We start from the raw sequence: 23399 nt of genomic DNA on the forward strand, positions 1-23399 counted from the left end.
GTAGCAGCAAAGCGGATGAGACTTTGAAAATCTTGTCCAGAAGCTGTGGAAATAATCGACACAAAACCAGTGTGGAAATTAACATGCGGTACGAAATCATCCCACGGGTGGACCCAGCCTTAGGGCTCGTTGTGTGTTATCCAGCTCCCACAGGAGTCTATGGAAAACATGCACCAAAGATAGGTTAGGTCCTATCTCTGCATACACCATAGAGCTTAGATGCAACCTGCAATCCCATGTCCTATCTTTGTTAGGTGCGTGAATTTAGCGCGCCTAACAATTGTTCATGTAGCAGCTTCTATAGGAATCCATTGGTTCCTATAGAAGCGCGTTCTGTATGTGCCTCTAATGCGCGCGGACAGTGCTCATCTGAACGAGGCCTTAGGGAGGTACTTCTGCTACAACTCTTCCAACTGTCACAGCATACGACACTGGGCACAGCATTTCCCACACTGCTGCTTGGCTCTACCGAGGGCTATCCTAAGATTACTCTAGACTATCCAAAGCCTGCTACAGTACTCTTCTCAATGGGACCCTACTCCTACCTGCTTGGGATTCCTACCGCTGCCAGGATTATCCCCATCCACTGCAGGAGGTACCACACTCGGGTATCCTGTAGTCAAGCCAACAGACTGCTATACACAGCCCGATTGTTTGCCCACTTAATCATCGGGCATTATAAAAGGAACGATGATCAGCCAATGAAGCAGCAGATGCTCGTTTGTCGGTTGATCTTGCCTTTTTAGCAAGAATAAAAATGCTTGTTCTTTGGCTGTACATCTCACCATGTGATTGGGGAGAAATACGGATGGCTCCATACCAGCGATTCTTGGCTGCTGTAAAACAAATGGAAATGAGTGCCAACCAATGTGTGTCAATTGGCGATAATTACTTCTAGCCGAGAATCAGCCCATGTAAAAGGATCTTTGGCAAAAGTGCATACAAATTACAGTTGCAAAAAGACAATACAAAGTAGGTAAAATAATTACTGAGGTAGCAAATCTTACTTTAAAAAAAAAACATCTGTGCTGCAGTTTATTTGGGAAAGACCAAGATGTCCTTTAGGATCTAGTTAGATAATGGATTTCCCCTTCTACCTTTTTAGCACTGAGCTGTGTCCCAAATAAAGCCCCCCTCGCTGCCCTATGTAGTAAGAGTCTGTTGGGGAAGGGGGGAGTAGATAGTCCACCCTCAGTAGGTAATCCATCCCACCCCCAATTGATTGATGCCTCTAGAAAATAAGTAATCCCCCCCACCTCCCCAGAATGCCTCCAGGAGGTAGATAATTTCCCTCAATTGATAAACATCCATACCTATAAAGCAAGATAGGAGTCTTCTATGTAATAATTACTCAGAAACCCCCTATGCTGCTTTTATAGGTAAGTGCCCCTCAGCCTAGTGTGTGTGCCACATTACCAAATTATGGAGGTTCTGAATGTTCTCCCATATACTCGGTGGCTCCCGACTTACTGGCTGCTCCACCCGCAACCAGGGAAGAATAGATAATGGGGCCCGGCGCATTAACAACAGCAGTGTGCTGCATTTCCATGGTCCATGCTATATCGCTGAGGTGGGGCCGGGACCTGCTGTGTCACAGAGAGAGGACGAGTGAATGTGAGGAAGACTTTGCCATGGCACACAGGGACTCCTGTCAAATATAGAAGTTCTGCTGCATGTAAAAATCTGATTCAGGTTTTTACATGCAGCGGACCTCGTGGGCCACAAAAAAAAAAGGTAGCTGGCCAGATTTGACCCATGGGCCTTATGTTTGACATTTGTGCCCCAGGGAATAACTTAACTGATTGATAGAGGTGCAATTACTGAAACCTCTACCAATCACCAGAGCAGAGGTCCTGTATTCCCTGAGAAACATACCTGCGAATTTGGCTACTTTTTCAATGGGAGCACCAAAAATGGTTGAGTTCAGGCACTCTGCAATCTCCCGCAATCCCATTTATTTCAATGAGAGCATTGGAGATTGACAGGATCTTCATCAGAAGTGAGGTATTCCTATTTGCATCATGGTTATAGTGACAGTTTGGGGGGGCTTTATGGAGGGAATGCTATGGTTTAGGTGGCATTGGGGGATTAATACTGCCATAATTTGGGTGATTTCATTGGAGAACCTTGTGTGGAATGAAATCATCCCATAGACACATAGGTGCCATTAAGTGAGTGTTGTAGGATGCACACGTGGCACCAATTGCCGTGTAATCTAATCCTTGGCCACAGATATTCCCCATACTTGTACTTGTTACAGATTAACCATGGAGTGTGCAATCCAGATGTACTAGACGTTTCGGGATGAATGATCACAATAGAGCAAACACGGAGCTGGGGATGGGCCATGGATGCTACTACAGAGTATATGCCCTCTTAATGTCTTGAGACAAGAAACTTGTATCTCGATAGAACATAAGCGTGCAGCTAGATAGGTAGTAATGCATTTAGTGGGCAGATTTGATATTCCCCCGTGCGTGCATGCTCTAATTAGTGTGATGTTTTCTAAACAGATGGAATCTCTATATTAGCTGTTAAATGCACATTGACTCATCTGTCTGTAAGTAAGCCACCTCCATTAAAATGTGTTTTACTAGTCATCTACAGAGATACTGGACAATATAAAACTACACATCTTTATTTGCTAATTATGTGATGATACATTATTTTTTATCTATTAGTACATTTACGCCAGCACTGACGGTCTTTTTATGTTATATAGATATGGTTTAGTGAAATAGTGGAAATATTGTTCAATGATAGAAAATAACAAATATATGATGATCAGAGAGCCTAATCACATATATTCAGTTCTAAGACAAGGGGTAGGTAAAATAGGTTGCTGCATAGGGCACCTGTAGGGGGTCAAGGCAGGTACCCAAGATATTGGGGATACCATGTCGAGTAAGGCGACAAGATTGAAGAGAACAGTTAAATTGTTCAATTTAATGGGGTAACAAGATAAACAAGGATTTAAATGAGGAAGTAATGAGGTTTCTTGAAGAGGTCAACCGAGGTGGAGGATGAGGTATGTCCCTATGCACCAGGGGTGCAACCGGCTGGAGCCGTAGAAGCTGCGGCTGTCTGATCAGGGTTGTAACTACTGAAAAGCATGTTCCGGGACAGAATTTTGTCCCTAAACTGGAGGGTCACTATAATGTGATGACTGATGAGTGTGTCTACATTAAGAACTGCACACATATAGGAGAGGGCTAGGCTTAAAGAAAGTACGGAATATGTGTAGCCCCCCCCCCCCCCCACACACACACACAATTGATAAGAGGTATTACTAGGTGCTCTTTTATAGTAAAATAAGTTTTCCTTTGTTGAGGTGTAACATTGTTTTATTCCAGCACCAAGGCTGGCTGATTGGACGATCAGGATCAGATGATCGGGTTGAGGGGTGCTGACTTTTACATAGGAGCATGCGTTTCTCTTCGGGAGCAGTGTGTGATGTAGTTAGTGGCAAGAAAAGTAAAGCTGCAGGAGGGTCTTGTTTTTGTGAGGGGAAAAGCCAGGTAAGAGTTCCCCCTAGCAGACAGTTTGCTCACTCCAGCTAGAGGCAGTCGACCAACGCAAGAACACCAGTGCCATCTGGTCCTGACTCGTCCACAGCTTAGAAAGCATAAGACATTTGTGGTCGTTAATAAATCTGATGTCCGACCATAATGCCCAAAGTTGGACATTGAATGATCCAAAGTTGGACATTGCCCACACTATCAGCTCCCCAACTGGCCAAATATGAATTAAAAATAAAGGAAAGATGAAGATGGAGGACAATTAAAGGAATGGTTTTTCATCAAACAGCTACTGTATCATGCTGACCTTTATAGACCAAGGGCATGGGGTACTTTCTAAAACTGCAGCCTTTGGCTTTAAGCGTGCCGATTCAACCTCGGCTCTCATTGACCCAGAGCCCAACTTTCTTTTGTGCCACTTTATGGAAAGTATGGTTCCTCATGATTCGCACTAGCCACTTATACATTAATCAGGTTTGACATTCTGGGTTGCTTGAGGGCTATTGTGAGATAACCTAATAGCATTTTCATTATGGATGGTCCAAGTGTAAAACTAATAGAGATGTAAATGTAATCAGTGGAAGATCCGCTGCTGGCATATTACCCCGCATGCTGCACAGTCCCTGAATCAGACAGTCACACAATAGCCCTCCTAATCTGATCAGTCAATTAAGAGCAGAGGCGAGACCCACCTATTCATCTAAATGTGGAATAACAGCTCTGAATTATTATTGTGTCCTGAACTTACAATGCTGAGCTCATGCATAATGCATGCAACTTCTGTCACCAAATCTCCATGCATACCAAGTCCTTCATTTCTCTGGATCCAGAACAGTAGTAATTTCTAGCTCACACTTCTACTGATTGCACAGGTTTTTTTTTTTTGTCTAATAAGATTCAGAGCTCATTGTCAGTGATTCCCAGTACAATGCGGCGCTCCGTTATTACTTTTGTGTATACAGACAGATTGGGGGCAAACATGCATAAAGTTGGCACGCTGCAAATTCCAATAAAGCACAGATAAGACACAATGCTAATGACTAGATGTGAGAGCTGCTAAGTGTAGACGACCTTTCAACATGAGAAAGGTTGTGTAAGGAACTGTCTGTTTCCATAATAGGCAGAATAATATGTGAAATACATCTGTTCTCAGATTTCAGTGTAGGATGAGACCTCGTTCAACTGTCACTCCAATTATATTTTTCATGTGATGGGCACACAAATGCACGGCTCATTAAATGATACAACTTTCATGCACATAATGTAACTAATTAGTCCTACACCCAAGTATCCATCACATCTCTTGGGCAGAAAAGTGACAAATGAGGTTTGACACTGATAAATGTAAAGTTATGCACATGGGTGGAGGAAATACATGTCACCATTACATGCTAAATGGGAAACACTGGCATGGAAAAGGACTTGGGCATTTAAGTTAAAGGAGATGTCCCGAGGCAGCAAGTGGGTCTATACACTTCTGTATGGCCATAATAATGCACTTTGTAATGTACATTGTGCATTAATTATGAGCCATACAGAAGTTATAAAAAGTTTTATACTTACCTGCTCCGTTGCTGGCGTCCTCGTCTCCATGGTGCCGACTAATTTTCGCCCTCCGATGGCCAAATTAGCCGCGCTTGCGCAGTCCGGGTCTTCTCCTCTTCTCTATGGGGCTCCGTGTAGCTCCGTGTAGCTCCGCCCCGTCACGTGCCGATTCCAGCCAATCAGGAGGCTGGAATCGGCAATGGACCGCACAGAAGCCCTGCGGTCCATGAAGACGGAGGATCCCGGCGGCCATCTTCAGCAGGTGAGTATGAAGACGCCGGACCGCCGGGATTCAGGTAAGCGCTGTGCGGGTGGTTTTTTTAACCCCTGCATCGGGGTTGTCTCGCGCCGAACGGGGGGGGGGGTTTAAAAAAAAAAAAACCCGTTTCGGCGCGGGACATCTCCTTTAACTGTAAGCTTAACTGGAGCAACCAGTGTCAGGCAGCTGCTGCCAAGGCAAATAGGATCATGGGGTGCATCAGAAGAGGTCTAGGGGCACATGATGAGAACATTGTTCTTCCTCTTTACAAGTCACTGGTCAGACCACACATGGGATATTGTGTCCAGTTTTGGGCACTGGTACTCAAGAAGGATATCAGAGCTTGAGAGGGTACAAAGGTGGGCAACTATAGTACTTAACGGAATGGATGGACTACAATTCCCAGAGAGGTTATCGAAATTGGGATTATTTAGTTTAGAAAGAAGCAATAAGAAAGACTTTGGCAGCATCCAGGGTGCAAATTGATATCCAACGTTTTATTCCCCCCATCACAGAAAAACAGGCAACGTTTCGGCCATGTTGGCCTTTGTCAAGCATCTGACATCTCTTTGGCTACTGCATAATCTATGCCCAACCCCTGGAGGGATACACAATTTGTGCTGCTGGCGACCTGCTTTCTCTGGTCTTAGTTTAGAAAGAAGATGGCTGAGGGGTGACCAAATAACTATGTATAAATATATCAGAGAACAATTCAGAGATCTCTTCCATCATCTATTTATACCCAGGACTGTGACTGTAACAGGGGGGCATCTTCTACGTCTAGAGGAAAGTTACTACACCGACATAGAAGGGGGATCTTTACTGTAAGAGCAGTGAGACTGTGGAACTCTCTGCCTGAAGATGTGCTGATGGCAAATTCGATAAACGAGTTTAAGAGAGGCCTGGATGTCTTTCTTGAGCGATACAATATTATATGTTATAATCATTAATAATTTCAGAAGGTTCGGTGATCCGGGATTATTCTGATCGCCATATTGGAGTCAGAAAGGATTTTTTCCCCTGAGGGCTCAGTCACACGGGCGTTTATTGCCGCGATTTGCGCATGCGCATGCGTCCGGCGATTTTTTTAAACCATTGCTTTGCAATGGTATCGGACACATGAGCGCTTTTTATGCGCTCGTCCGATAAATTAGAGAACAGAAATCGCAGATCGCACCTATCTGCGATCTGCGATTCCTGTTCTCTTCTCTATATGCGCTCAATAGGGGCCGGCGGCAGCAGCGCCAACCCCATTGAGAACATATAGAAGACAAATCATTCTTCTCTGCCACAGCTGGAACAGCTGTGGCAGAGAAGAACGATGTTTGCCCATTGAATTCAATGGAGCGGCAATACAGCCGCTCCATTGAAAGCAATGGGCTGCCGGCGTGCGCGGGGTTAATTGTCGGGAAGGGGTTTAATATATAAGCGCTTTCCTGCAATGCATCCTGAAAAGTGAAAAAATAAAAAAAAAGGATGTACTCACCTGCTCCCGGCAGCCTGAGATCCCCGCGGCGGTCCTGCAGTGGGTGTGAAGGGGGTGTGACTCAGGCTTGCCCCTGATTGGCTCAGCCTGAGCCAATCAGAGGCTGATCTCAGTCACACCCATTCATGAATTCATGAATGGGTGTGACTGAGACTTGCTTCTGATTGGCTCAGCGCTGAGCCAATCAGGGGCAAGCCTGAGTCACACCCCCTTACACCCACTGCAGGCTGGCCGCCGGGATCTCCAGCTGCCGGGAGCAGGTAAGTACATACATTTTTTTTATTTTTTCACTTTTCAGGATGCATTGCAGGAAAGGGGTTATATATTTAACCCCTTCCCGACAATTCATCCCACACTCGCCCGCAGCGCTTGCATTCAATGGAGCCGCTGTATTGCCGTCTCCATTGAATGCAATGCGCTGGACAGCTCCGGCCCGTTTCTAATGAAACGCGGCTAGGAGCAGATTTTCGGGCGATTTTTGGGCCGATTTTTTGGCGCCGGTCACGCGATTTGCGCATGCGCATCCGTCATGCGATGCGCAAATCGCGTGAAAAAACGCCCGTGTGACTAAGGCCTGAATGAGAAACTTTAATATCTATGTTGCATCTGACATCATATAAGAACTCTGGGGGACATTCACTGAGTAATTCATTTTTATTTCCACTGTAACTCGGGCATCCATAGAAGCCCCAGTTACAGGGAAAAGTATCTCCCTATGCTGATATTAGTCACTGGTAGGGCTGGGTCCAATAGAGGGAATGGCACTGCTGCTTTCTCTATTCTCTACATAACGCTCATTAAGCGCTATATAAACTGAAAAAAGAGAATTCCGAAATGGTTGTTAGCTGCTTCTGTCTTCTCCTCAGGGTCCTTGGCTGTCTCATGACAACCAAGCACCCAACCTGCTCCTGCAGGAGCTTTAAGCTCATGCCGTATATTTACAATGGCGCAGATTTAAAGCGCAGGACCTAGCAACGTCTCAGCAGTTGGACCTCCAGCTGTCTGACATTTATGCCCTATTTCATGCATAGGGGATAAATGTCTCTAGTGATATAATCCCTTTAAGTGGCCTCCTAATCCCTTGTAAGAGCACTGGGCCCATTTCAGATGGAATGCCATTCAGTGTGTATGTGAGAACTTGGCCAATCACAGGCTTCAGGGGTCATGTGCTATTCATGGCATTATCACTCACTGTTGTAGCCTGAAGTGAACTGGTGACTGGCTGCAGCGATCACATGTCCTTGGTGTCACAGACGTTATCGCTAGCTCACTGCAGCCAGAAGTGGAGATAAGCAGAGGACAGGATGCTGGTGGAAAGAGAGTGGAGGCGATTAGGTGAGGCAAATATTACTTCTTTTATCTTTTACATCAGGCTGAGCAGCTTTGAAATTTTCTTTAATCGCTGGATAACTCCTTAAAGTAAATGTTTCTTTTATGAATAATTCCTTGACTTCATGTTTTCTAAGAATTCAAGTGATGATTGCAACATTAGACATCTCCACATGTTAATTATATTTTAGCTTTAAACCTTTTGAGAATCTCTTTAACTGTCATTCTGAATTCTTTCTGTATCAGGAGATGAGGCTACGGATAAGTGCAATAAATAACATTATCAAGGAGACATTCAGATCTTCCCATGAATGGAATTTAGTCATATGAAAGTAGTTATGATCAAAATGATTCCACCCCCATTGCAAATTAGGTTTATTTGCCAAATCTACAAACTTTTTAACTGTTGCGAAAGACCAGTCAAGCAAGAGTAATATAAATAGCTCAACAAAACTAATATAACAAGTGGTTTCTCCGAATCCAAGACAAAGTACTACTTTTAGGCCGCCTGCAGACAGGTAGGTCGGATCTGGCGGTGAGAATTCTCGCCGTGGGACCCGACCCGAGCGCCTGCAGGGACCTGCGCGTACTCACCCACCGGCTCCTGCTGTTTGACGTGCCGGCTTGCCGGGCAGCCGGCGCATGCACAGACCGGAGCCGGCGGCGGGTGAGTGACATTTCTGTGCGGGGCTCTGCGAGCCCCGTACAGAAGTAGAGCGTGCTGCGATTTATTTGCCGCGCGATATTTCACGCGGCCAAATCGCGGCCGTCTGCATAGGATTGCGTTTGTTAACGCAATCCTATGCAGGCTTCCAGCAGCGGAAATTCCGCGGGAAATCCTGCTGCGGAATTTCCGCTCGTGTGCAGGCGGCCTATATGAGTACTATAGTCTCAGGATTATTCAAGACTTTCATGACAAGCGTCTTTAGTACTTAGTAGAGCACCGTTTTCTGGCTTTTAACTAATGTACGCTTGATACATAGTCCGTCATCAGGTTATGGCAGTGTTCCTGAGTAGAGTTGAGTGAACATACTCTGCCGAGCTTGATGCTCGTTCGGGACCCGGCGTCCCACATACAAAAATGCTTTAGTCTCCCATTGTAGTCAATAGGGTTCGTTACTCGAGTAGGGCTCTCGAATTTTACGAAAAGCTCAACTTGAATAACGCGGACCCGAGCATTTGGGTGCTCGCTCATCTCTATTCCTGAGGAAACTTAGCCCCTTCCTCATGGACAACAGCCTGCAGTTCACTAATATTTTTGGGTTTGCGTGCTGCAACTGACTTCTTCAAATCCCACCAAAGATTATCTGTGGGATTCAAGTCAAGCGACTGTGATAGCAACTCTGGAATCTTCCAGGTCTTCTTCTGAAACCAAGCCTTGGCGGACCTTGATGTATGCTTGGAATCATTGTTCTGTTGGAAGGACCATTAATGCGAAAGCTTCTGCTTCCTTGAAAAAACCATGATGTTTTCTACTAGAATTTCTAGATACTTGATGAATCCATTTTGCCCTCTACACACTACAGGTTTCCAGTGTGAAATGACGCAGAACAGCCCCAGAGCTTCACCGAGCCACAGCCATGCCTGCTGCCACCAAAGCTACTACTGTCTTTTTTCAGTCACTTGAAGGTTTTTGACCACCTGGTTCAGGAATCTGGTGGCAGCCGGTGATGGCTTCCTCTTTCTGCCACGTCCAAGTAGTGAAGCCAGTATTCATTTAACACTGCACTTGTGAATTTTTGGTTCCAACTGTATCTCTAACGACATTCAGTGACTTTGCTATCTTTTTGTTTACTTTTCCTCGTTTGTGCAAGACAATGATATTTCTAACATGCAATCAGATGTCATAGTCAACAAAGCCCTAGCCAGACTAGGTATTTGATGTTTTCTATCTCAAGCACACCTGATGCAACTAATGAAGCCCTTGATTAGTTGCATTAGGTATGCTTGAGACAACACCTGATTTTCAAATGAGAAGTCTTATGAGGGATTCTATTCAGGGGGTTTGAACAATTCCATGGAAGAAGACAGAGGTATTATAAATAGTGTATGCAGGATATGGCAATGTTACACATTTTCCATCAGGGCCAAGGAGCTTCTACGCCTCTGAACACAGTCTTTAATGTATCTCAAATGAAATCTTCACATCTTTCCTACTCAAGATGACTAAATCTCTTATTCCACCTGGTACTGTATTTTGCCTTTACACCAAAGTCACTTTCAACTTGCGAAATGTTTCTTTGATTCATATTGCAATGGGCTTGGCTGTATTTTCATTTGCTTCTGATTTCCTTTGATATTCTTGACAGATATTCGCCCATCTAAGATTTAAGTTTTTCTACTACTCAATATAGAGAAGTGATTGCCACCTGTCATCTTTAAAGAGTACCTGCACTTTCAGAAAACCTCTGAATGGTATTAGAGACATGCTAAAAGTGTTGATCAGTGAGGGTCCCACTACTGAGACCCCCTACTGATCCCTACAATAAGGGTTGCAGCCCTGTGCCCCCTCAGGTATGTTTGCTTATTTTCGTCTGCTTCCAGCAGCTGATGAGGACCTCATAGAAGTGTATAAGAAGCTTCTATACACCTCTAAGATGCTGTTTTCAGCTGCCAGAAGCAGTCCAAAATGAGCAAATATAGCCGAGGAGGCACGGCGCTTAAGTGAGCGTAGCAGCCCTCTCATTCTAGCGATCAGCGCAAGTCTCAGCAGTGGTGCCCCACTGATCAATACTTTTGTCATGTCTTTATGACATGTCAAAATGTTTTTGAAAGTGCAAGTACCCTTTAAGGTTCTGGAAGCCAAATATGCATCAATGGCAAGACAATGTTGCTTTACAGTGCTGGAGTCCTGAGTTCAAATCCAACCAAGGGCAACATCTGCATAAAGTTTGTACGTTCTCCTAGTGTTTGTGTGGATTTCTTCTGGATATTCAGATTTCGTCCCATACTGATAGATGGATTTAGATTTAGCCCCACTGTTCTCCCATTTTTTGTTGTGGAGATGATGTCACAGGAAATCACCTGACTGTTGCAGCGTCACCTCCCACTCTCCTAGCATCAGCGCTCACATTCTGAGTACCAGGATGCCAGAGGTTCAGAACGGTATCATTGCAGCCTCTGATTGGCTGCAGCGATCAGGTGATTTCCTGTGACATCACCTTCCGCAAGAAACACCGGGAGGATGGCAGAGCTGGATCCCCATGGCAGAGGAGGGATAAGTAATGTTCCTTTTGTTATTTTAACACAGTTGGTGGTATGGGGCAATGTTGTCTAGTTACAACATTGCCCCATATCACCCTTTAATCACCGTTAAAAAAGGTGCCTTCGTGTTTGTTTTTTCAAGATCTTAATCCAAATACATTTGATAAATACTAATAGATCACATCAAATGCCTATACTATAAAATCCTAATTTTTATTGAACCTACAATATGTTTAAGATCTCTCTGACCCTCTTGTCCACATAGGAACTTATTACTTCTTTGACCCTTTCACTTTTCTTCTTGATGTTTTTCATCCTCTACCCATTGCTCCACAAACGGGCAGTGACCTGTTTAGTGTCATCATTGCCTATGAGTTCTTTCATTCAATCCTCTTAACCTTCTGTTTATACTCCCCTTGGTCTAGATTGGCAATGAATGACAGATTAGATGTTGCTCCTTCTTCAGCTTTATGCTACAGTTTTTGATGTAGTTTTTTGAGCCGAAGCCAGAAATGGATTACAAATGGAGTGGAAAATATAAAGGAAGTACTTATACTTCTTTTTCCTGTTGTATCCACTTCTGGCTTTGGCTCAAAAACTGTAGTTGCATTTTTCCAAAACACACTGGGTATAAAATCACCTAAAGAGCTTTTCCAGGACTGTGAAATTGATGGCCTATCCTAACCTTATGCTATCAATATCCCATTTGTGGGTTTGTTGACTCCTGACATCCTCAATGATCAGCTGAATCACCATTGCTTTCTGAGGCACAGTACTGTGGTTGTGCATGTCACTGCAGTTAACCACAGTTGAGTCCCATTCAAGTAAATAGGACAGAGCTGCTGTGCCAGTGAGCATCAAAACCGTTCAATTGGATATTCATGGCCTATCCTAAGCATCAATATTTCAGTTTTCTAAACTATACAGCCCATTAAAGGGGGTCATCCAATCAGATACAAGTGCTTGCATAATATGACCCCCAAGGCGATCAGCTGATTGCCCCAGCGAATATCTGATTTTGCCTGGAAAAGTGTGTCTAACTGTAGCAGGGTGGCAGGCTGCCCCTGCTACAATTATTATAAAGCCAGCCCCATTAGAGTCATTGGACATTTAAATATTTATGTTGGGCACTATAGGCAACTGCAATACAGGCAGAGACTATTACTTCTAGAAAGGGGGTTCTAAGAAGGTACTGTAAAAAAGGAGGCTGAGCAGAGTAATGGTGGTTGTAGCTTGTGAAGAGTTCAGGGAGACAGTCCTGCTGTACTGATTGCTGAACAAAAGAGCTGATGGTGAGGATTGCTACAGCTTAGAACTAACGTTGCCAAGAACCTCTGGTTCAACCAGATGCCGGATCACGCACCATCAAGAGCTTCTTGCCCACCACAGACATGGACTCCTGATGACTATCCAGGAGGGTAGTAACCAGGTTGAACCCCACCACTGTGAAGCTCAGGAGGAAGACTCTCCTGAGCTATATATATCAACTGGGATACAGCTGCCACATAAGAGACCAGTTTCTGACTAGTTAGTGTCCACACTAAGAGGGACTATTTCTTTACTTACTGTACGGCTCATATGGGCCTGCTTACTCTGGACTGAGACATGTTAGAGTAATATCTCCTGGAAAGGACTGTTGCACACATAGTGTTTGGACGGTGTTGTTCAAGGCCACTAAGTTGTGGACTTCCTCTGTGATTTAAAAGTTATTATGGTGCCATTTTTGATTTGTATGATAACCTTTAGATGTATGCCATTTGCTTGTGAACACAAGGGTACCCAGTGTTAACGTGATGTTATTGCTGAGTTTGGACCAAGATGTTTTGCTGGTGTGAACTGTTCCATCCTATCTATCCTCAAGTATATTTTTATATTTGCTCCCACGTCTCCTTATTCTGCATTATTTCCTGAAAGAACCGAGATGCCTTACCCCTGTTCTGTTACACAACAAGGCATCTTCCCTACGGGGTAATGTAGTATTACATGATGGACATTCAGATGAATAGCCATCCTTGTAATGCAAGGGTGGTTCAAAGTGTGCCTGAACGGGAGTTGCTCTAGGTGGCTTTTCATTCCAACTCATAGAGTGAGGCTCCAAGCGAGGAACAATCTCTATGATGTCCAAATGTCCTCATAGGTAATGTGACAGTGGTTGTCTTCTTGGGACAACTCCTTGAACCTCTAAAGGACACGGCCTATTTATGGCTTAAAGGCGAAACAATCTTTGGGTGGATTTTTATCTCCACACCTCAAAAGTCATAACCTTTTTATTTTTCTGTCTACATGGCTAATTGAGGGCTTGTTTTTTGCGTGATGAACTGTAGTTTTTATTGGTACCATTTTTTGAGTGCATATAACACATTGTATAACATTTTATTAATTTTTGGGGAATGCAAGGAGAAAAAACGGCTCACTTCTGCCATGTTTTCTTTGGGGGGGGAGGGGTGTAAAAGCGTGAGTCATGCAGCATAAATGTCATGATTATTTGTTACGAATGTAAAGATGTCAAACATGTACGTTTTTTGGTTTGTTTGTTTTTGTTTTTTGAAGAGGGGAAAGTGGACAAAATAGGTTATTTTTAACCATTATTTTTACCCTTTTTTACTATTGTTTTTTCACATTTTTATGTCCCTGTAGGGGACTTGAACCCACGATTGTATGATACCTATGATAACACATTGCAGTATGTCTGTTGCTAGCGACCATATACTATGGCAGACCCACATGCCAGGCAATGACAGATTGCAACAGCAATCCACCGGCCCTCCACGATGATATAGCGGTAGACCAATGATGTCACAGAGAGAGCATGCTACCTCTGTAAACCCCTTACATGCTGCAATATGCATTGATTGTGAAATGTAGGGGGTTAACAGCGGGGATCAGTGCTCTCACCGATCCTTGCTGTTGCAGTTACAGCCGGCTCCCGCCCCTGATGGCTCAGCTTTGTATGTTTACATCCTGTTGAGGCAAGTACCAGCTGCCTTGGACAAACTTAAGTCATACAGTGTTAAAGGGTTAAAGTGTAACTGCACATGCAGGCTGAGGGACTCATCCGAGTGCTGTCATTGCTTGCTAGCTGAAGATGGGCCCATAGACTTTCTAATAAATCTGCTAGTGAGCAGTAAAAGCTCTCAGATAAGAACTTCATCTGGCTGATTCTAGCAATCGGTGGGCATCACAGAAGCCAGACCCCCACCAATCAAAACTTTTTACCTGACCCTATAACATGTCAGAAGTTTGTAAGAAGCGCAGTAACACGTTAAGCATAATAGAAATTAAATTTGCTTGGTTATCTTGAGTCCTCGCTTGCCTGCATTTCTAGATGTACTTACTTAACATTTCATCATCTTTATATATCACTTGGCCGTGCACTCCGCTACATATTGCATGGGGATTGTGACTGTTTGGCCTGCAAGCACTGGAGCAGGACAGCCTTGATTTAGAATATTGTATTGACATCTGTTTCCTGCTTCTGACAGAGAGGCAGCCGGGCCGCGGCGTTTTAGAGTGTCATTGAATGTACATTTAATCCCACACACACCTGCCATCTCCCCATGACAGCTATAATTTCTCCATCTCCTCTGCTAGTGTCACGCTTCATGATAAGACTATTCAACTAAGAATGTACAATCTTAGAGAAGGCTTTATTGCCAAGCCTCATTATGTGAAGAACAAGTCCGTCTGCACTACCAGATCTTTCTCAGATGATCAGAAGGCGAACACTGAAGGGAAAGCATTGCTAAGAAAGTCATATATACTGGCATGCCAAAAGTCATGGGATAGGGGTAAGGAAATTGATTAAGAAATGGCATTACCTCAAGGGATGACTTCGGAATGGCTACACCAGTATAAATTATGAGGTGTTATCTTGTGAGTGATGCTCATGGCAAGACAACGTGAATTTTTGGAGTTTGACTGAGGCATGATAGTGGGTGCCAGATGGATGGGACATTCCATTTCCGAAGTTGTGCGGGCATTTAATATTCCTCACTCCACAGTGTCATGTGGGTACAGGGAAAACATCAAGGAAGGCAATACCACCCACAGTGGACAGTGCAGTGGACACCCATGGGTGCTTAATCATTGCGATCAGTGGCATCTGGCTAGAATTGTTCGTGCAAATGGACAAGCAACTGTGGCAGAAATCACATCCACATACAATGTAGGAGGCCCCACACACATATTCTACGGGTCAGTTCAACATTCTTTAGTGTAGCATCTTACCGGCACTGGGTAGGAGTCACGGGAGTAGTAGACATGCAGATGTGGAGAGGTAATCAGGGACAAGCCAGGAGTCAGCAACATGTGGTCTTGGTATGCAGTAAAGAAGGAGGAGGCAGGTAACGTAGTCTGACGAAAAGCCAGAAGTCAGCAACAGGTGGTCTTGGTATGCAGTACATAAAGATGAGGCAGTTAACGTAGTCTGATGGAAAGCTTGAAGTCAGCAATGGGTGGTCTCAGTATGCAGTACAAAAGATGGGTAGTGTTGTTAGGAGGGAAGCCAGGAGTCATTATCAGGGAGTCTTCAAGTCACTTGTAGTGGAGAAGGAAGAGAGGAGCTAAATCAAGGGCTGTAGAACACAATAACTACATAAGGAGTGGGTGGAAGGGCAAGGGCAGAGAGGCAGGGACTAGATCAGAAGCCAGGACAATGCTATGCTCAGCAGAGGAGTTTGTCATGGCTTACTAGGGAGAGAAACCATCCGGACCACAGGAGGTCCCAGGTTCGATCCCTGACATTTAGCTTCCATGGTACATGGCAGCAGAAGACCCACCAGAGTGCCTCAGTGGTGGGTCATCACGATCCCGGACACAGTGTCTCACCTGGGCTTGTGAGGTTGGTAACTGAACCATAGTTTACTAGTAACATGTGGTGTAGACCAATGATTCATGGCACCAATTGCCCCAGACTGATGATAGGGTATATGCATAGTGCAGACACAATGAAGCCATAGGCCCTGGTTGTCAACAAGGCACTGTGCAGGCAGGTGGTGTGGGGTGTATTTTAATAGCATCAGTTGGGTTCATTTATCTGGATAAACACGTCTTTGTCTGCCTGCTATGTTTCACTGCTTGGTGACCCTTTGTAGCCCTTCATGATTTTCATGTGTTCCCGCAGTGATGGGATGTCCCAGCAGGATAATGCACTGTGCCATGGGGCCCAAGTTGTCTAGAAATGGTTTGATGAGCATTCTAGTGAATTCTTATGAATGGTGTGGCCTGCATGTTCACCAGATCTGTGCCCAATCAAGTATTTATGGGATATGGTGGAGAGGTCCATTCGCACCCAAGATCCTGCACCTCCAAATACCATGGAGCTGTGGATGGCTATACAGATGGCATGGCTCAACACCCCTTCAGATGTCTTCCATCCTCTTGAAGCAGCTATGCCACATCAAGTTGCTGCACTTTGCCAGGCTAGCGGGGATCCTAAACTAAATTAGTTATTTGTCTATGAAATCCGGGCCTCAACAATACTAGCACAGATGACCAAGCCTTCTTGGAAGTCACTCAGATCATTCAATTTCCCCATTCTAATGTAGATTCACACTGATAAGATCCACAGGAAACTTGCTTACTTGATTTTATGCTTTCCCACCCCCCGGGGTCACATGTCTAATTTCCATTCAAGAAAGTTTCAACCATGAAAGGCCCCGGAGTCTCTAATAAAATGGCCATCCAGTGTATAATCTATAATATTTTTTTATTATTGGACAGTAAAGTTGTTAATAAGTTGTTTTTTTAGAAACTGGCCAACTTTTAATGTCATTCAACAGGTTTGAGATATCACGAAATTTGGACCTATCAGGGTTTTTTGTTTTTCTTCTGTCTGTAGTTATAAGTGGTGTCTCAAGAAAGCACTTGAAGGCATTCTGGCATCAGAGAGGTCTACTTTATATCTCTCAATATTTGAATAATTTGGAAAGGGCAAATTTTGCACAGATAAGGGAAGAATTTGCATTTCCAAATAAAGATTACATTACTTTTAGATTAGTCAGCTACAACTGCACCATTAGATGGATTTAAGGCTGAATTCTCAGATTTTTTTTAAAGCGTACACAATTAAAAAAAAAAAATTATAAGCAGCCTAGGTTTTCATTGGTTGCTGCTTTGTTGTTGTTTGCACCCAATTTAAGCTCAATCAATTCAGTTTTCCATGTAGATTTTCCTATGTTTCTGCTGCCCTGCTGTTTGCAGTCTACCTACAGGTGAGGGATGAGTCCTAAGCCAACCATTCTGTCAGTACTGCACTGGCCAGGACTTCATCTCTCACACCTCTCATGTGCCTTGCATAGCTCTGCTCCAATAAGCAGCAAGGCTGTATCTCAATGCCCGCCCCTTTGCTGCATGTAGAAACTAGTAGTTTCCCCATGTCCCTTTCACTAGAGACGCCAAATGTCTAACAACAGGCAGTGGATTGCAAAACTGCTGACGCTTAGTGGCAGCCACTTCAAACTTGATTTTCAGTGGTAAGACAAAAAAAGTAAATGTAAGTATATTACAATTTTCACTGTGGCAAAAGAATCAAATGCCTCTATACAATCTTTTCACCATAGTGATTCTTATCTCTTGATTTTAAATAAATAACTTTCATTGAAAAAATATATTAAAACCCTGGAGCTAGGCTGGTTGCTAATGGACATACAAACACAGAACATCGTTGCCAACGGCAACATATAAAGCTGCCAGGAAGTGCCGTGTTGGTGCACCTCCTAAAGGCTACACTTAAAAATCCCTATAGTGGGTATTCTATTCTATATTTCGTAATAGGAACCTAAATCTTAAAGTTCATTCTAGCTTCTTTCTAGTGCAAGAGTTAAAGGCACAACGCGTTTCTGCTGCAGTACTGCAGCTTTATCAGGAACCAGGATACCAGATATTTATAATTAGTCTGCTGGAGCAACTAGAAATCCCCACTAAATTTTTAATTAATGTATAGTACAGGAGTTGAGTTCAATCCCTCCCAATATTGACACGCTGAACCTTTAACCCTTTGCAATGCAATTTTGGATTCAGGGTTTCCTAGGCGGCTTTCTCTTTCTGCCATTATACAATAGCGCCACCTGCTGGCTAGAGCCAGTACTGCAGTATGGGACATGCTGGAGAGGCCCACGACAGCAGAGCGGCCAGTAATCTACAGTAATAACACCCTGTCGGACGTCTTTCGACATCGGAGCTGTACAGCCTTCAATCAGAATGTCTTTGTCCGTCAGACAGTGGATTGGAAAGGGTTAAGTCTTGCACTGGGAAGAAACTAGAATAAACTTTAAGATTTAGGTTCTTATTAAGAAATATAGAATAGAATAACCACTATAGGGATTTTTAAGTGTAGCCTTTAGGAGGTGCACCAACACCGCACTTCCTGGCAGCATTATATGTTGCTGTTGGCAACGACGTTCTGTGTTGGTATGCCCATTAGCAAGCAGCCTAGCTCTAGGGTCTTTTACAATAAAAGGTATTTAAGTATATTACAAGATTGATGATATGCACAGTGACATGTTAGACGAGCAGAAGTTGTATGAAAGGTTAGGGTTCATTTAAGTATTTGACGGAAAGCAAATTTTATAAAAGGGTTACATGTAGATCACATTATTTTTTGACTATCCAAAATGTAGAAGAGAGTTTGGTAAGTTGTTATATGTGCATGTTGTTGCTTCTGTTAGCTATATTAAAAAATAGGACCTTTTCGTTAATCGTTAAAGATGGATTGGTCACTTTGCCAATTTACTCATGACTGTCACTTATCAGCTGGTAATTAGTCATTGAGAATGTGTTATATATTGTGTTATACCGCATCAGATGTTACTGTATTGCTTATAGGCAAGTTTCTACTTCTAATCAAGAAGTACCCTTGCATTATGCTAATTAAGCTTTATGTAAATGTTCACCCTGGAACACAATTTGTTTTATGTAAATTGGTTCAGAATTGTGTGCGGATTAATTTCTTAATATATCTTTCAGTGGTCGGAGCTTTGTTTTCTTGATATAAAGCTCTAAATCCCCTGTATATATTTAAAGGGAACCTGTCACTGGGTTCATACTGCCTGAACCCCTCAGGACAGACACAGCCATTGTAGACATGTATTTTTTTATTCAGACATGCTGCTAAATTTCAGAAAAAAACATACTTGGAAAGGGGCTAAAAGTCATGTGGGCGGAGCAATTCTCCTGACTGGTCCAGACATCACTCCTGTCCATAACATGTTTGCAGATGGAGAAGCTTGTCTCCTTTGTGCAGGGTATTACTATGGAGAAAACTGAGTAACGTGAATCCTGTCTTCACCATATTAAGGATCAGTGTTTGCTGTCAGCGGAGCTGTGTAGTCAGGGTCGTAAAGTGGGAGTCAGAGTTCCATTTAGGTGGAGTTGGAGACAGTAGAAATACACCGACTCCGGCTCGTAAGAAGAAATAAGTACCATATATACTCGAATATAAGCCAAGTTTTTCAGCACATTTTTTTTGTGCTGAAAAAGCCCCACCCGGCTTATACTCGAGTCAGGGAAGGGTTAAAAAAAACCCTCCATACTCGCCTCCCAGCCAGCGTCTGTGTCCCTGGCGGTGGTGCGGCAAGCTCCTTGAATTCCTGTGTTCCCGGCAGCGATGTGGCAAGCTGCCTGAAATCTCCGCACTGTCATCCCCCACCGTCCTCTCTACTCGGCTCTGTCTTCCCCCACCATCAACGCTGTGAGTGGATCAAGCGCCAGCCAATCACAGCCAGCGCTCGATCATTCACAGCAAATAGCAACCTGCTTTAGTATTTTTCCTGCTCAGCTTTCAAATCCCCCGCCATCAGTGCTGTGTAAGTAAGCTCTGTGATTGGATAGAGTGCCGACTGTGATTGGCTGGCTCTCAATCCAATCACAGTACTTACTTACACAGCACTAACAGAGATGACAGAGCCGAGCAGAGAGGACGGCGGGGATGACAGCGGGGAGAATTCACGCAGGTTGCTGCACAGACACAGACGCCGGCTGGGAGGTGAGTATGGAGTTTTTTTTTTCACCCAGTATATACTTGAGTATAGCTAGGCTTATACTCGAGTCAATAAGTTTTCCCAGTTTTTTGCGGTAAAACTTATTGACTCAGCTTATACTCGGGTCGGCTAATACTCGAGTATATACGGTAAATGATTCTTGTTCATGTCCAAAGGTTGCATACCTTATAATGTCTCACTGTTTAGTTTTAAAGTGCCATAAATTTGAGGGTGCGGTGTATATGAAAAGGAGTTCAGTACACGAGGTAAGAAAAAGCAAGTACAATATATAACTAAATCAGAGGTAGGGAAAGAGGACCCTGCATTCAAGGGCTTACAATCTACAAAGGAAATGGGGAAGTGGATAGAAGGTGATGGTAGAAGGTCATATGGTAGAGTAGTGGCAGCAAACGTTACTGTAGGTTGTTGAAGGAATTACTGAAGAGATGAGTTCTCAGGTTACTTTTGAAGGTTTTGAAGGTGGGGGAGAGTCTGATCAGTAAGGTATTGAGTATCAAAGTATGGGGGATGCACAGGAAAAGTCTTGGAGTCGGTTATGTGAGGAACAGACAAGAGCAAAGCTGAGGATGAGATCTTATGTGACAAGAGGTATTTGGATATTAGATGTTGCAGTGCACCAACCACAACACTGTCGCAGTGTGGCGGCCTCGACATAGAAAGGGGTCCGGGCTGACATCACAACATCAGCTCAAACCATGTGACCAAAGCATTGGCGCATGACAGACATGTGTAAGCACCTTTGCTACTGTTGTCAACTGAGAGGCCATTCCCCAGCCAGTCAGTCAGCTTTTATTCTGGCCCCTTATCTCAGAGGGTATTGGTTATTCCCTTTATGGTAGAGTTCCTGTCCAGTCCAGTTCTGCGAAGTGCCTCTTTTGCCCCAGATATGTCCCTGGTGTTTAATAATTATTATCTGGTCTGATTCAACTGCTACCTAGCACTGTCATTATTGTTGATATTCACATCTGTCAATGTTTACCCCTTTACCATTTATGGACAGTCTTGGTAGCCCTAGGTTCTGGATGTGGGTCCATCCTCACTAGGGCAAACATTTCACTTTCCTGCAGGGTTTTTCCAGTTGCAGTGTGATAGGATGAGATTTCCCTTTTGCCCTTTGAATTACATTGTATCTTGTTTTGTTCTCTGAGTTATTACTAGTGAGTATATCCATCCTGTTGGACAACCATTATGTTTGATCTGGCTAAGGTGTTTTATCGTCTCGCTCAAATGTAACATCAGAGATGTATAAATGGGACATGTTGTGGGCAGCCTTGTTAATATTGTGAACTGTATTCACTGGGCCATGATGAGTAAAAGTCAGTAAGAGATTGACAGAAAAGTCATGAAAAGAGAGGCGGATTAGTTGAGTAGTAGAGTTGAAGATGGATTGGAGAGTTGCATGAGTGTTGGATGGGAAGAGTGGGATTGTTCTCAGTAAGAGAAACCAAGTAATCTTTTAGATATGATACCTTTTAATGGCTAACAAAAATACATGATGTTAATGCAAGCTTTCAGACCTCACAGGGTCCTTCATCAAGGCATAATGGGAAGAGAAATGTTGAACAACCCTACATTCATCTTCTCCAGTCTGGAAACTAACTTTCAGCTGTGAGAATTGTTGAGTACATAGGAATTTTTTTGCCTTCACACACAAAAAGCAGAGATTTTGAAACTGGTTAGAAACGGAAACGCAAAGCATATTAGAAAGTTGCAGAACTTTTTATTCTACAGTCATTAAGCTTTATATAACAGGTACATGCACTTCACGGCTCTTTAAAAGCAGACTCTTAACAGGTAACTGAGCTCAAAAACAGCTTTATGAGCACCACGCAGTCATTAATTATTCACAGAACACATGTTCAGATTTAGAATAATTGTGTTTACCTTATTGAACGCTTGCAAAAAGCCAACGAAAAGTAAAAGTGGGAGAGCATATAGAAAACCCTTCAGGGTGCTTTCACAAGGGCGGAATTAGCTTGCATTGTGCACAGCAAGACACAGTGAATTCTGCGCCAAAAATCTGCAGCCTCCATACAGTTTTTCATACAGAATTGAAAATGACTTAATTCTGCTGTGAATTCCGCATCAAAATCTGCATGTAGTCATGCGGGTTTTGGAGTAGAATTCTGCAGCGGCAGATTAAGCCACATCTTGCAGTGCAGATAGAGCCCTTAGGGTAGGATCACATACCATGGGGTAAATCTGCACCAAAATCCTCTGCGGATCTTAGGACAGATTTTCACTGCATTACAAAAAATGATGCAACAAATTGAGCATGCTGTGGATTTGAAAAATCTGTATCATGACTAACTTCCATTGTAAATGAATGGGGTTGTCCTTGCAATGCCAGGGACACGTTATCACTCATGTCGCGGTGCGAGGCAAGGACTACTTTTTGGGCAAAGAAATGGCAGCTGGGAATCTGCTACTGTGGGTTAGCATCACTATCTGTATCCACCAGCCTGAAGGGCAGCATTGTCATTGCAAGCAGCTGTGCTTGTGGATGGTAGGGGTGGAGATGGAGGAAGAGGCAGATACAGCAGAAGAGGGAGCAGGATGACGCTGACTCTTTGCCCTCTGGCCCTGGTGGGCTCTCCAAGGCAGACGGTGGTGGGAGGTTATGTGGATGTTCATACACATTGTGTAAGGTTTTCTACATTCTTGGTGCATTTTAAACTCTTCCCGTAGATCTTACAGGTGACCGCTGTTCTGTTATCACCTGCGGTTTCAGAGAATGCCCAAGCTGCACAAGTCCTGTGAGCATATCTACCTGTGGGCTGATGATGGTGCTGCTGTGACTAGTAGTAGCTTAGGTGGTGGTACAGCCGTTTTGTTTTTCCGCAACACTCTACTCGCTGCCTTGGTAGAGTGCTGCCCCCCAACGTCTGTCTCTTCCTCCTTGCCATGCGAGCTACTGTAAACACTCTCCCTGCCTCGCCAATTTAGGTTGACTGCTTCATCCTCTTCCACCTCCTCTTTATCGTCCTTCTTCTTCTGAGTGGACTCTGTCACAGTGAGTACTGGGAGCTGGTAACTTCCACACTGCCTATGGAGGGCTG

Source organism: Eleutherodactylus coqui, chromosome 13, assembly GCF_035609145.1.
Source record: "Eleutherodactylus coqui strain aEleCoq1 chromosome 13, aEleCoq1.hap1, whole genome shotgun sequence".
Lineage (NCBI taxonomy): Eukaryota > Metazoa > Chordata > Amphibia > Anura > Eleutherodactylidae > Eleutherodactylus > Eleutherodactylus coqui.